Below are 16,425 nucleotides of genomic sequence, written 5' to 3'. Positions count from 1 at the left end.
AGACCAATATAACAAGACAGAAAGCCCATAAATGAACCCATGCACCTAACTTTTGACAAAGGAGGCAAGAATATACTATGGGGCAAAGACAGCCTCTTCAATAAGTGGTGCTGGGAAAACTGAACAGCTACATGTAAAAGAATGAAATTAGAACACTAACACCATACACAAAGATAAATTCAAAATGGATTTAAGACCTAAACTGAAGACCAGTAACTCTAAAACTCTTAGAGGAAAACATAGGCAGAAGACCCAATGACATAAACCAAAGCAAGATCCTCTATGATCCACCTCCTAGAGTAATGGAAATAAAAACAAAAGTAAACAAGTGGGACCTAATAAAACTTAAAAGTTTTTGCACAGCAAAGGAAACTTTAAACAAGGTAAAAAGACAACCCTCAGAATGGGAGAAAACAATAGCAAATGAAACAACTGACAAAGGATTAATTTCCAAAATATAGAAGCAGCTCATAAAACTCAATACCAGAAAAACAAACAAACAAACAAAAAAAACAATAAAAAAGTGGGCAAAAGACCTAAACAGATTTTTCTCCAAAGAAGACAAACAGATGGCTAACAAACATATGCAAAGATGCCAATATCATTCATTATTCAGTTCAGTTCAGTCGCTCAGTCGTGTCCGACTCTTTGCAACCTCATGAATCGCAGCACGCCAGGCCTCCCTGTCCATCACCAACTCCCGGGGTTTACTCAAACTCATGTCCATCGAGTCGGTGATGCCATTCAGCCATCTCATCATCATTCATTATTAGAGAAATGCAAATCAAAACTATGGCTGATTCATGTTGAGGTTTGACATAAAACAGTAAAATTCTGTAAATTATCCTTTGATAAAAAATAAATAAATGGAAAAGAAAAAAAAAAAAAAACTACAATGATATATCACCCCACACTGGTCAGAATGGCCATCATCAAAAAATCTACAAACAATAAATGCTGGAGAGGGTATGGAGAAAAGGAAACCCTCTTGCACTGTTGGTGGGAATGTAAATTGATACAGCTACTATGGAAGACAGTATGTAGAGCCCTTAAAAAACTAGGAATAAAACCACCATATGACCCAGCAATCCCACTCCTAGGCATATACCCTGAGGAAACCAAAACTGAAAGACATATGTATCCCAATGTTCATGCAGCACTATTTACAATAGCAAGTGAGTGAGTGAAGTTGCTCAGTCATTTTCGACTCTTCATGACCCCCCATCAGCTTTAGCCCGCCAGGCTCCTCTGTCCATGGGATTTTCCAGGCAAGAGTACTGGAGTGGTTTGCCATTTCCTTCTCCAGGGGATCTTCCTGACCCAGGGATTGAACCTAGGTCTCCTGCATTGTAGGCAGATGCCTCACCATCTGAACCACCAGGGAAGATGCAATAGCAAGAACATGGAAGAAACCTAGATGTTCATCAATGGATGAATGGATAAAAAAGTTGTGGTACACATACATAATGGAATATTACTCGGCCATAAAAAAAGAATGCATTTGAGTCAGTTCTAATGAGGTGGATGCACCTAGAACCTATTATACAGAGTGAAATAAGTCAGAAAGAGAAAGATAAATATTGTGTACCAACACATATATATGGAATGCAGAAAGATGGAATCAAAGAATTTATTTGCAGGGCAGCAATGGAGAAACAGACACAGAGAACAGACTCATGGACGTGGGGAGAGGGGAAGAGAGGGTGAGATGTATGGAGAGAGTAACATGGAAACTTACATTACCATGTGTAAAATAGATAGCCAATATGGGAATTTGTTGTATGCATCAGGGAACTCAAATGGGGGCTGTGCACCAACCTAGAGGGGTGGGATGGGGAGGGAGATAGGAGGGAGGCTCAAGAGGGAGGGGACATATGTATACCTATGGCTGATTCATGTTAAGGTTTCAAGAAAACAATTAAATTCCGTAAAGCAATTATCATTCAATTAAAAATAAATTAATTAAAAAATACTTATTTGTTGTGTATCTGAAATTCAAATTTATATGGGTAACATGAATTTTATTTGCTAAGTCTGGCAACCATACTCAGGATGTGCTTTCAACTGCTGAGGCCCCAGTTGGGTATATGTATGTCCTCAACTCAGCATGCATGGAGCCCAGCACATAGAAAGTGAAGAGACAGTCATCACAATTATAAAGAGCACAGCGTCTTCTAGATGTGGATGGTGAGGCACCAGGGAAGAATTCTGGCTTTGGAAACATTTAATCTGGAATAAAATTCATCTTTACTATTTATCAGCTGGGCATATTGATTTTACTTCCACTGACCTTGTTTCTTTATGTGTGCAATGAGGAAAAAAAAAAACAAAAAACTATCGTGCAAGGGTTTTTAAGAATTTTTTTTTTTTTGTCCTACACTTGTCTTTGTTTTTCATTAACACTGATGCATTAGCCTATATACAGGCAGATTTCTTGCATACATAAAAAGTAGCTCCTCAAATATGCTATCACCATGACCATGCATGACCCCATGGACTGTAGCCCATCAGTCTCCTCTGTCCATGAGATTTCTCAGGCAAGAATATTGGAATGGGTTGCCATTGTTTCCTCCAGGGATTGAACTTGGGTCTCTTGAGTTGCAGGCAGATTCTTTTCTGACTGAGCCACCAGGGGAACCCCACTAAAATGAATACAGGACTATTTTTTTTCCAGACCACAAATCCAACCCCTCAGATTATGGTGGTTTTCTACATGACCTGACAACTTTGAAAGATAAAACAATGCAACTCATGGGAAATTGCCCAGTATGCCCATGAGTCATAATATTCAGCAAATGTTATTAATTTCCTTTCCCCATTTCTCATAAGTGCCTGCAAGCTTTACCAATACAAGGAGACTATATTCTGTACGCTTTTAGCATAGTACAGTCTTGTGCTTCAAGATTCATCCAAAGAAATACAGTGAATGAAATCCTCTTGAGAGGAATGAAGGACACATATAAGGGAGCTGTCTGACTAGACGAGCAATGTTTACTTGATTTCCTCCACTCGTGTCTAGTCCTGTTGAAAATACTAATAAAGGGAATGCAGCCATCTGGCATAAACAGGCTGAAGGTATAACGACATCTCTTTAGAACCAAATTTTGAAAAGAGATCTCCAGAATTCACAGACTTTGCTCTTTTTAGAGAACAGAAACTGAAAACTTAGATGGCATTCCCTGGAATGCCCTGGACAATTGGCCCCATTGTTCAAGATAATATTAATGTTGGGACTTCCCTAGTGGTCTGGTGGTTAAGACTCTATTATTACAAATCATAGGACACGTGTTCAATCCCTGATCATGGAACTAAGATCTCACATGCCACATGTGGCCAAACACACACACACACACACACACACACACACCTCTATGCCAACTCTGTGCCTGTGATAGTAGTTACACAACTCTGTAAATATACCAAAAATCATTGACTTGTACAGTAAAGCAAGTGAATTGTATGGTATGTAAATTATAACTCAATTAAAATATTTTATAAAAGTAAAGAACCCCAGGTTATTATGGAGTTATATGTTTAAAAAAAGTTAACATTCATGTTCAGTTTCTCCTTTCCAGAAGAATCAGAGTGATGGAGATAGACTAAAGGGAAACTTCATCATTTGGTCAGAAATCCACATCACTGAAGTTGTTCCAAGGAGGAACAGCAGTTATAGTAGCTCATTTGACTGAGCACTTAAGTGCCAGGCTTTGCAGTAAATGCTTTATATGCTCTATGTATTGATATTTGATCTTCCCAACAGTCCTTTGAGATTGATGAGGCCATCATCCCTCTTACACAGATTGGAAGCTCTAAGATTCAAGATGATGAATCCCAGGCTGTAGGTTACACATTTACTAAAAGAATGAAGTCAAGTTTGCCTGTCCTTTCATGTCAGTTTCTCACCTGGTAGACAGAGACATGTGCATGTGTGCTAAGTCCCTTCAGCTGTGTCAGACTCTTTGTAACCCCATGAACAGTAGCCCACCAGGCTCCTCTGTCCCTGGAATTCTCCAGGCCAGAATACTGGAGTGGGTTACCATGCCCTTCTTCAGGGGATCTTTCCAACCTGGGATTGAACCTGCTTCTTTTACATCTCCTGCACTGGTAGGTGGGTTCTTTACCACTAGTGCCACCTGGGAATCCCATAGACAGAGATCTCCTACATCAAATGTTAAAAACTAAGAGCCTAGAGTCCATCCCAGAACTACTTCATCAGATCTAAGGCCGAAAACAGAAATTTACACTTGTAATCAGTGCCTGGAATGAAAGTTAAAGTTGAAAGCTCTTGAATTATGTTATTTTGATGACTTAAATTATTCCATTATTCTGTTTCTCAAACTGTAATGATGACTCTAACAGAAAGCACAGATTTATAAGTGGTAACAACCAATTCAGGAGCTAGTCTATGAGAAGATAGTTGGTCAATTAGCATCCTCTAAGACAGCAGTCCCCAATCTTTTTGGCACCAGGGACCAGTTTCGTGGGAGACAATTTTTCCACAGACCTGGCGAGATGGTGAGGGGATGGTTTTGGGATGATTCAAGCATGTTACACTTATTATGTACTTTATTTCTGTCATTATTACATCAGCTCCACCTCAGATCATCAGGCATTAGAACCCAGAGGTCCTGCTGCTCTAGGACACTGGCCCACTTCTAGGGATGCACAGAACACTTGATTGGGCTAAAAGCCACATCTCTGAAATCCTACCCTTGCCTCAAAGCACAGTTCAAAGTCCATTATGTCCATGGCTTTGCTCACTGCACCTCATGCCTCTCCTCCCCCAGGTGTCCACCTTTGGTCATTTCTCTATGCTTGACACAGATAAATGGAAATTCCTTTATATCAAATAGTAAGCCTTCAGTGAATATTTGAAGTAAAATCCCAAGCTTGGCCCAATATCTGGGATTTTGCATGCAGTGCCTTCAGGCAACCTCTACACACAGCTACTGACAGAATAAGCTATTTAAATGAAATCTGATCACTCTCTGCATGAAACCTCTGCTGCTTTCTTTCACAATGAGATAAAATTATACTTCTCTGAAAGGGCATCATAAGGTCATCATAATCTGCTCAATATAATCTGACCAATCACACCATCTACCACACTGCCTTTCATGTGTGTTACTTTCTCCAATCACCTGGGTCTTCTTGTCATTTCCTAAAACTCTTGTGTTCTTTTATTTCTTTAAAAAAAACATTTATTTCTAACTGAAGGATAATTGTTTTACAATATTGTGTTGGTTTCTGCCAAACATTTATATGAATCAGCTGTAGGTATACCTATGTCGCCTCCCTCTTGAACCTCCTTGCCTCCTCCCAGCCCATGTCTCATTTTTTTTTTCTTATCTGTGTTCTTCCTTGTTCCTTTCCCTCATGTTCCCTTCTACAATTTCCCAGCTGCAGGAATACTGTTTATTCTTCCATGTAAAGATGTTCCCAACTGATCCAGTGAGATGTGGATGCTCTTCCCTCTCTGTTTCTTTCTCCAAACATTTACTAAGAGTATGGTCCCTAAGATCCTAGCTCTAAGAAACATGCTTCTCTGGAAGAATAATTCAGAAAATGCTGCCTCCTATAATCTTCTCTGTTAGAGTTATGAATAGAAGTATACCAAAGTTTTTGTGAAATTGTACAACAAAGGTATAGAACCTAGTATTCTCCACATGTATGTGAACTCAAACCCTATTTACATGTGTGAATATGAGCCATGTACTAACATCTGGCAGATGTTTGAGAAACTTCTCACATTTTTTGTAAATAATAAATAAATCACTAAAACATCAATCAAAGTCCTTTTTGCACTGAACTGCAATGATTAGTTTTGCAAGTCTGTCCCACACACTGAATGTAAATTTTCTCCAGAGTCTTCTGTATTTGTTTTTGTGTTGCTCTGGTCTGGCACACAGCCTGACCTTCTAAAGTGGCTCCATGAATTCTGATTAGCTGAACCATTGAGAGCCCATGAAATAGACTCTCTGTTTATTGAGAAGCAGCATTATCATCCTCACTATGCTGCATCTTCAGATGTTCCATCCACCACCCATTTTTATCCCTCTCTCCTATTCTGCAGATCCATCCTGGCTCCTGAAGCAATGGTCAGGGAAAACTGCATATAAAAGCCCATTTTTTTTTAACCACTTTGGTATTTACTTTTCAATGACAATGTGAACTTTTAAAAAAACTTTTTTCCTCTTTCTAGAACATTTCAGAAGATGTTTAGAACCTATCAACTACTACACATTTAAGATAATTGGTATATAAATGTAATTAACTAGATTATGGTTAAGATCTCAAATTCTTTTGAATCCAGTTTGACAATTCAAAAATCCAGCACTGTCTGTTACATTTTAATTCAATCTGATTAAGTACAATCATAATTCATATAAAGTTCAGTAAATTTATGAGTGTCTAATCTATAAAAATATTTCCATAGAAGCAACCAGAAGTTTCACTCCTGGCTGATCTGGATCCTCCATATAGCATTTTTTGTCCCAGATCTACCTACCATTAAATTGACATAACTCATGCTTCATTATATTACAAAAAAGTTGATGAGAATCCATCCAAGGTTGTGCTGAAGTCTATATAGTTACTACCTACACATAAACTCCCAATCTAGTCACTCAGCAGCTTAATGAAAATTATCCTAATATTAATAAAGCAAAAATGTAGCAGCCTTAAACTATCTTTCAGTGAACAGCCCTGCTCTTTCCAATAGTTCACAACAAATAGATTCCTCAGTGTCTACGTACAAAACTTCATTTGCCAAATCCAGTCTATAAATTTACATATTTACATAAATGCCCATTTCTCCTTTGTAGAAACAATAACTAATATACCTATATATTTTTCTAGTGTATCTCATGATTATAGCCATTCCTCACAGAAGATAACTGAAAGAATCTGACCCCATCTGAAAAATTTGTTTAAAATAAACTAAAATTCTGAATTTAGTTTATTCAATGAAGTAGTCTGACTTTGTTTAAAGACTTTTACTTCTAACCACTGGAGGTACCAATATGAACTAATAACTAATGCTAAATTAATTATACATATAAAGCCAAAATATTATCCTTACACACATGGCTAGGAAGTTTTGAGGAAGAACAAGTCAAATCAAGGTATCTCTTTATTAAAAGGAAGGGAGGGAGGAAGGAATGAAACTTGGAGATGCTTGTGACTAAGAGCTGAATTATTAGCTCTTATACTGACATTTACATTAAAAATTCATAATGTAAAGAGAGAGAGTGGTCATTTTGCTGAAGAGAAAAATAAATGAGAAAATAAGACTGTTTATTAATCAGCATTTTGGGAAATCATTGGGAAGATGGTTCAAGTCACTATTCCATTTGGCACATGTCAGAGATGGATGTGCAAGGCTTTTATATCACAATGGCATTCAATAGTAGAGGTACTGAACTAATGCCACTCAATCGTCTGTGATCACCAAGAAACCCTCTAATATAATACAACTTCTGTAGATTATTTTCCATGAGATATTGAAACTATCAGCCAATAGGAGCCTTCTGCTACCTGGTAGTTCTTTAACATGCCAGTTAAAATTCTGAATGTAAAGCTATAAACTGGCATCTGGTTCATTTTAGTTGTTTGTCACTTACATAATGTGAATTATTACCCAGGATTCTTATGACCTCATGGTACTTGGAAAATATTACCCCTAAACCTAAGGACTAGATACAAAATTGCATTGTCAGTTGAAACACTGCTGGAGTACAACCTCTCTCAGTTATCAGGAACCCCTCATTGTGTTAGGCATTCAACAGAAAGCCACTAGTAGAATTCAAGAACTCTATGGAAGATCTAAATAGGCATTTCTCCAAAGAAGACATACAAGTAGCCAAAAGGCACATGAAAAGATGCTCAACATCACTAATTATTAGAGAAATGCAATTCAAAACTACCTTTAGGTACCACCTCATGCTGGTCAGAAGGGCGATCATCAAAAAATCTGCAAACAATAAATGTTGGAGAGGGAGTGGAGAAAAGTGAATCCTCTTATGCTGTTGATGGGGATGAAAACTGATACAGATACTATGGAGAATATTATGGAGATGCCATAAAAGATTAAAAATAGAACTGCCATATGACCCAGCAATACCACTCCTGGGCAAATAGCCGGAGAAAACCATAATTCAAAGAGACATGTGAATCCCAATATTCATTGCAGCACTATTTACAATAGTTAGGACATGGAAGTAATCTCAATGTACATCAGTGGAGGAATGAATAAAGAAGATGTGATACACACACATACACACACACAATGGAATATTATTCAGTTATAAAAATGAACAAAATTTTGCAATTTGCAGAGATATGGATGGATCTAGAGACTGTTACACATAATGAAGTAAGTCAGAAAGAGAGAAACAAATACTGTATATTAATACATATATGTGAAATCTAGAAAAATAGTATAGAGGAATTTGTTTGCAAAGCAGAAATATAGACACAGATGTAGAGAACAAAGGTATGGACACCAAGGAGCGGGGAGAGAGGGGTGGGACAAATTGGGAGATTGACACATATATAATACTGATACTATGTATAAAATTGATAACTACTGAGAATTTACTGTGTAGCATAGGGGTAAGAAAAAGAAAGTACTATCTGTTTGTAGGACATATATTGAGGTAAAAATTCATTCCAATATACATTAGATGCAGAGGAATACTGTTTGATTCCATTTATATGAGATACCTAGAAGAGTCAAATTCATAGAGTCAGAAAATACATTAGTAGATGCCAGGGGCTGAGGCTTGGGGGTGAGTGGGGAGACAGGGAGCTAGTGTTTAATGGTGACAGAGTTTCAGGTTAGGAAGGCGAAAAATTTGGGAGATGAATGATGGTGAGAATTGCACAACAACTTGAATATACTTAGTGCCCTTGAATGCACAATTAATATGATTACAATAGTATGCTTTGTATTATGTGAATTTTAACACAATTTAAAAAAATAACATTAAAAAAAGAACTCTGGAGGAAGATAGACTTTGATTCAAATCCTGTTTTGCCACCTCCTTATTCTTTGGATGAGATATTTCACCTAAACAGATATCACTTTGTTATTTATAAGTAAAGAATATAAACAGTTTCTACCTCATGCAAGTTTTTGAGAGTACAATGAACTAATATAAATCTGGTGGCACATGTCAAGCATTAAATAATGGTAATATAGTACTCTGAGATACCTGCTTTTTCATGTGATTTAATATAAGAAAAAAACTAAACAAATACCCTTTTGAATGAACACATTTGAATTAACACCCGCCACAAACACATTTATCCATAAATTACCATTTTACTTTATAAGATAATATGATATAGTCAAGTGAATATAAACATTTCTGTCCCAAACAAGTATAATTCAGAGATTTCAGCCCAAAGAAGGGGGTTCCTCACTACTATATGTCTAATGCCATGTCATAAATTAAGGTGTACACATGAATTCATTTGACTGACATATATGAGTTTGTTAGATTTAAAGGAACACACACCAAGTCATTCGGCATAAGCAGCATAGCTTTAAAGAAAGTATCCCTATCTTGTATCATCTAAACAGAATTAGAAACTGGTCATATCTCAGGAAACTCTCTTTAGAGATTACTAAAATATTCTAAAACTATTTTTCTTTTTACATGAAGGGATGGAGAGATATGAAATATATGGTAAAGTGTGAACTTTGAAATCCTAAAGGAAATCAGTTCTGAATACTCATTGGAAGAACTGATGCTGAAGCTACAATATTTTGTCCACCTGATACAAAGAACAGACTCATTGGAAAAAACCCTGAAGCTGGGAAAGATTGAAGGCAGGAGGAGAAGGGGGCAACAGAGGATGAGATGACTGGATGGCATCACCAACTCGATGGACATAAATTTGAGTAGGTCCATCCAGGAGTTGGTGATGGACAGGGAAACCTGGCATGCTGCAACCCAAGAGTCAGACACAACTGAGTAAATGAACTGAAATGAAAAGTTTGAAGTAATAATGTTCTCAATTCTGAACCTACACACATAGACGATAGATATTTCTAACTCTCTGCTTATGGAAAACTCAGTATTTCTTCCTTTTGCCTTCTTTTTATTTTAGCTTCAAAATGTAGGGGTATTTTAGAATATCTTTTAAAGATTATAGTTAAAAAAAACTTACTTGTCCAAAATTTTATAAATCTTTTGATTAAAAAATATATACCAGCATTTACTTAGACTGCATAAATATATTATGCTATCCTAAATGCAATATTAAAGCACAAATAAGACGTCTAACTGACAGACTTCATTTTATTTTTCCATATGAGTATGAAAAAAAATTGCATAAAAGATCTCCCACACAATATTTAGCTCTTCCTATGGTTTGGCAATACGTTTGCAAATGGCACTGCACTTGCTTTTATGTGAGCATTTTTTTATGCCTAGAACATCAGATTCATCAGGGTATTGTCAGAGACACGGCTGTGTAACAAATAGCTCAAATGGCTATAACGAGATATGCTCCATGACAGAGTACCTGACAGAGTAGCAAGATATTTCTCAGTTAAGAAATCCCTCTTCATGATCGATGCACCTTCCAAACTTGACCAGTCTGACATGCCCTTTGGCCAACTGTCTACTCTGGATGACTGGATGCATTTCTCACACAGCTGAACACGCACTTCTGCTTACAAAAAACTTTGTTTATAACATCTCCTAATCTATCCATGCTATGAGAAAAAGTTTGAATATCTGACTTTAAAATTATAAAATTCTCCCTCATGCATGCATGAATGAGTAGGTTACATCATGAATTCAAGAAATATTTTTGATTATTAGTTGACTATGTCTTTTAATTTTTTACAAACAACTTTGCATTTTTATATACCTTCAAACTCCTTTCCTAACTATGTCAGTTAACTGTATTTTTTAAACTGATACTACATTCTAAAGTGGTATATCTTTGTTGAAATTTGCATTGTTCCAGTCCCAGTCGCATCATTAGAAAAATTCATGAATATATTTACAGAAAAATACTTTTGAGTCCTAACAGTTTTATGGACATTAGGTTTGGCATTGTTTATTCAGTAGGATAATTATTCTTCAAAGTTAATAAATCAATCCAAGACGCTTTTTGGTGAAGTGTTTTTACTGAAGTTAATGTCCTCTTTTCAGTTCTAAAGTAGTGATGCTAGGGAGCTGAGAGACCCAGATAGAGAGACCTAAATAGAAAGGCTCTGACTAAGTAGAAGCAAAGTGAAGCTAGTATAGATTTGGACTAGAGAAACACTTGATACAGTTTATCCACTTGGGCTGGTACTCATCTTGAATTCCTCCCTCTTACCCCTTCCCCTTATACCCAGGAAGATGTTTCTAAATTTCCTAAGCCCATTTAGTGGCTTTTATTTTTATTTTTTTTCTTTCATTGTATTTTACCTATGCATTTTTTTTTCCTATGCATCTTAATAGCACTTGTTATATTCACACTAAACTGTGGAAAATTCTCAAAGAGATGGGAATACCAGAACACCTGACCTGCCTCTTGAGAAACCTGTATGCAGGTCAGGAAGCAACAGTTAGAACTGGACATGGAAAAACAGACTGGTTCCAAATAGGAAAAGGGGTATGTTAAGGCTGTATATTGTCAACCTGCTTATTTAACTCACATGCTGGGCTAGAGGAAGCACAAGCTGGAATCAAGATTGCCGGGAGAAATATCAATAACCTCAGATATGCAGATGACAAAAAAACCCTTATGGCAGAAAGTGAAGAAGAACTAAAGAGCCTCTTGATGAAAGTGAAAGAGGAGAATGAAAAAGTTGGCTTAAAGCTCAACATTCAGAAAACTAAGATCATGGCCTCCGGTCCCATCACTTCATGGCAAATAGATGGGGAAACAGTGGAAACAGTGGCTGACTTTGTTTTTTTGGGCTCCAAAATCACTGCAGATGGTGATTGCAACCATGAAATTAAAAGACACTTACTCCTTGGAAGGAAAGTTATGACCAACCTAGATAGCATATTAAAAAGCAGAGACATTACTTTGCCAACAAAGGTCTGTCTAGTTAAGGCTACTGTTTTTCCAGTGGTCATGTATGGATATGAGAGTTGGACTACAAAGAAAGCTGAGCACCGAAGAATTGATGATTTTGAACTGTGGTGTTGGAGAAGACACTTGACAGTCCCTTGGACTGCAAGGAGATCCAATCAGTCCATCCTAAAGGAGATCAGTCCTGGGTGTTCATTGGAAGTTCTGATGCTGACGCTGAAACTCCAATACTTTGGCTACCTCAGGCGAAGAGTTGACTCACTGGAAAAGACCCTGATGCTGGGAAAGATTGAGGGCAGGAGGAGAAGGGGATGATAGAGGATGAGATGGTTGGATGGCATCACTGACTCAATGGACATGGGTTTGGGTGGACTCTGGGAGTTGGTGATGGATAAGGAGGCCTGGTGTGCTGCGGTTCATGGGGTCGCAAAGAGTCGGACATGACTGAGCAACTGAACTGAACTGAACTGAACTGATGTCACCTTAATTATATGTAGCTTTCCCTATTTTTTGTTTCAGAGTCTTTGGTCATTAAGGGGTGTGGATTATATATCTGCATTTTCCATATCTTATATGTTTCGCATATAGTAAGTGTGACAAATGTATAATAATTAACTAATAATAGAATTCTTGAAGCATATGATTTGCAGTTCTCTGCTATTAATAAGAATTCGTTGAACTTGATGTGTTCGGGTGTTGAATCTGATCACTGCGTGCACATATGCCATGGCCACTAGGAATACAAAGAACTGGGGAAATGATATATGTGTAAGATCATGCCACATGCCACAACTAAAGAATTCAAATGCCACAAGTAAAGATCCTACATGCCACAATGAAGATCAAAGAGCCCAAGTGCTGCAACTAAGATCTGGTGCAGCCAAATCTTATTTTTATTTTTTAAGGATTATCGCCTTATGATCTATGTTCCAACCCAAGGAAAGATGAAATTTGCATTACCCAAAGCAAGAATGATGAAAGTTGAGAACAAAGGTATTCTGGAATTCATTAACACAGAACAGGCACTGATTATTTGTAAGGCACACCAATAAACTGACATAATTAAATTTCTAGAGAGTATGCCTATATATTGGCTAATCAGTTTAATTTATACCTAGAGACGCCATAGTATTAAAATGATATCATCTTCCATGGAACAATTTTACCCATGTGGATTTTAAAATTATTAGTTAAATCTCAATACTTATTCCTAAAGCAATGCACAGAATATTACACATTCAGTTAGAGGAATCTATGGGGGTGAATAGTATCTAGAATTAGTGAGGTCAGTGAAAACAGTTTATTCATTAAGTCTGTAAACCTATTCACCATTCAGAATACTCCATTATTTGCCATTATCTATATGCATACTAAATATTTGCTTTAACTCTGATTTTAGCCAACCTCTTCCCTCCAAGGCAAATTCAGCTGCTGGAGTCAGATATTTGCACATTGAGAATCCATTCTCTGTAAGCCTGTTTTTTTTTTTTTTTTTAATTTATTTGTTTTAATTGGAGGCTAATTACTTTACAACATTGTGGTGGTTTTTGCCATACATTCACATGAATCATTCATGGGTGTACATGTGTTCCCCATCCTGAACCCCCTCACATATCCCTCCCCATCCCATCCCTCAGGGTCATCACAGTAGACCAGCCCTGAGCACACTGTCTTTAAAGTTATGCTTTGACTTCAGCTTTTGTAAGACTCATTATAACACCAGTTAGACTGGAGATTCACATAGATGAATGAGACAATAGCTTCTTAGTTTTGCCTACTGGTAACTAAATGATTTTGAATGTTTTAAAACAGACCTCATAATACATATCTTGATTCCACAGCAAATCATTATATTGTAAGGTATCAGTGCCACTGAAAATCCTCAGGGAAAGTTCAATAGGATAATGACTCATCTGTTTCTTTCAATAACAATAATTATCATTGGTGTAGCAAGTTTAATTTACTATAACCATGGCCACATTGACTGTGGAGTTTAATGCTATGCCAGTCCCACAAACCACCAGGCCTTGTTTCTTATATCTAGAGTCGTTCTTCTATATAACTTCTGGAGCCTCTCTTCTCTGAGCCAGCAATCATCACCATATAATAGAAAACATTTCTCTATTGATTATATTAAGTACTTGCTGTCCTCAAATGACTGTTGATACTGTCTTCCATGCTGCTATAGCCCATCATCATCAGTAAAAAAGGAAAGTACAAACCACATATCTTTCTCAAAAATTTATACTCTACCACATCACCATATCCACAATTTCCTGTAATTCCTAGTCCATATGACTACAACCTCTTCATGCCAACAATTTGTTTGAGGACACACATGGTAACTACTCATTATTTCCATTCAAATTATACATTCCTTATTCATTTCTTTACATACCTATCTTATAGTCTGTGATGCTTTATTTCAATATTATCTTGAATTTCATTGCCCTTATAAGCTTTCATCACATCTATCTAGCAAAACCCCAAATCTGCAGAAACTAAGGTGTCTGTTTTTTTCTATGATCTAATACGTAAGACCATAAAGCACTAACAAGTAATATTGTACAACAGGAATATCAGTTTTAATCAGTTTTAATACAAATATGTAATCACTGGTTTCTAATTAACTCTCAAAACTTATAAAAAATATAACTACTAATATCTTCTACCAGACACAACAAAGGTACCCAGAATTCAAAATTTTCAAAACTAATCTAGTAAAAATTCCCCATAAATCTGTTCTTTTAGTCTTATTTTTCAGAAAATGGACCCACATTTTATCTAAACATGCAAACTATAAATCTTATAGTCATCCCTGATAATCACCCTTATCTACCTTTCAACACCAATTCTGTTCAAATACTTGTTGCCATGTTTCCAATATCTATCAATTTTTCACATCTTCTATTATTACACTATTCTTTCTTTAATTAATTTAATTTTTATGGGACGAAAACTGCTTTACAGAATTTTGCTGTTTTCTGTCAAACCTCAACATGAATCAGCCATAGGTATACATATATCCCTTCCCTTTTGAACCTCCCTCCCATCTCCCTCTCCATCCACCCCTCTCGGCTGATACAGAGCCCGTGTTTGAGTTTCCTGAGCCACACAGCAAATTCCTGTTGGCTATCTATTTTACATATGGTAATGTAAGTTTCTATGTTATTCTTTCCATACATCTCACCCTCTCCTCCCCTCTTCCCATGTCCTTAAATCTATTCTTTATGTGTGTTTCTCCACTGCTGCCCTGAAAATAAATTCTTCAGTACTATTTTTCTAGATTCTGTATATATGTGTTAGAATATGGTATTTATCTTTCTCTTTTCTGACTCACATCACTCTGTATAACAGGTTCTAGGTGCATCCACCTCATTAGAGCTGACTCAAATGCATTCCTTTTTATGGCTGAGTAATATTCCATTCTGTATATATACCACATCTTCTTTAACCATTCATCTATTGATGAACATCTAGGTTGCTTCCATGTTCTAGCTATTGTAAATAGTGCTGAAATGAACAATGGGACACATGTGTCTCTTTCAATTTTGGTTTCCTCAGGGTATATGCTTAGGAGTGGGATTGCTGGGTCATATGGTGATTTTATTCCTAGTTTTTTAAGGTATCTCCATACTGTCTTCCATAGTGGCTGTATCAATTTACATTCCCACCAACAGTGCAAGAGCAGTTCCTTTTCTCCACACCCTTTCCAGCATTTATTGTTTGTAGACTTTTTGATGAGGGCCATTCAGACCGGATATTATCACTATTCTGAACTAATATTATTTTGCCTCAAATAGGTCTTAGAAATCCTCAATTTTATATTTATCAGTTTTATTCCCTAATTATCATCTGAAAATTTCCTAGATTATAAATTCCAGCAAATCAGCTTTTATCACCTATTTTTACTTATTATATTATCTGTAGCATTTTGCATTTTTTCTTTGCTTAGAGTGAGCAGTTGATACATATTTGCTGAATTAATGGATGAATGGATACATGAATTTACAGGTATTATCACAATAAACAAAAATGTATGAAGCAAGCATTCATATCTATATTATATAAGAGAAAAACCTAAAGTTCAACAAAATGGAATCAAGGAGAAACTATAAATTTGGATTCAAATTTGGATCTTCAATTTCACTAACTTTAACTCCTAGGTATCTTACCATTCTAATACCATGATGCTTATCAGCCCTATGGAATGTGTTTTTAAATCATTTTATTATAATATAGACTCAGAAAATTATGTACAATTCTTAATGTAACTATCTATGAGTAAAGAAAATAATTACTGTGGGAGGTATTCTAATCTTTTTAAAAACACACCATAGACTACAAAAACTTTCAAAATAATTATTTTAACTTTGTAGA

The 16,425-nt window shown here is 36.4% G+C and overlaps 1 protein-coding gene across 1 annotated transcript in view; it reads right to left on the bottom strand.

Moving 5' to 3' along the window:
* NRG3 (neuregulin 3) overlaps positions 1-16,425 on the bottom strand; it is a 682,154-nt gene that overhangs the window by 118,686 nt on the left and 547,043 nt on the right. The window lies entirely within an intron of this gene.

The sequence above is a fragment of the Dama dama genome, chromosome 15 (assembly GCF_033118175.1).
Source record: "Dama dama isolate Ldn47 chromosome 15, ASM3311817v1, whole genome shotgun sequence".
Taxonomy (NCBI): domain Eukaryota; kingdom Metazoa; phylum Chordata; class Mammalia; order Artiodactyla; family Cervidae; genus Dama; species Dama dama.
Note: the sequence above shows the minus strand (reverse complement) of the source record. Positions and strands in the feature narration are given on the sequence as shown.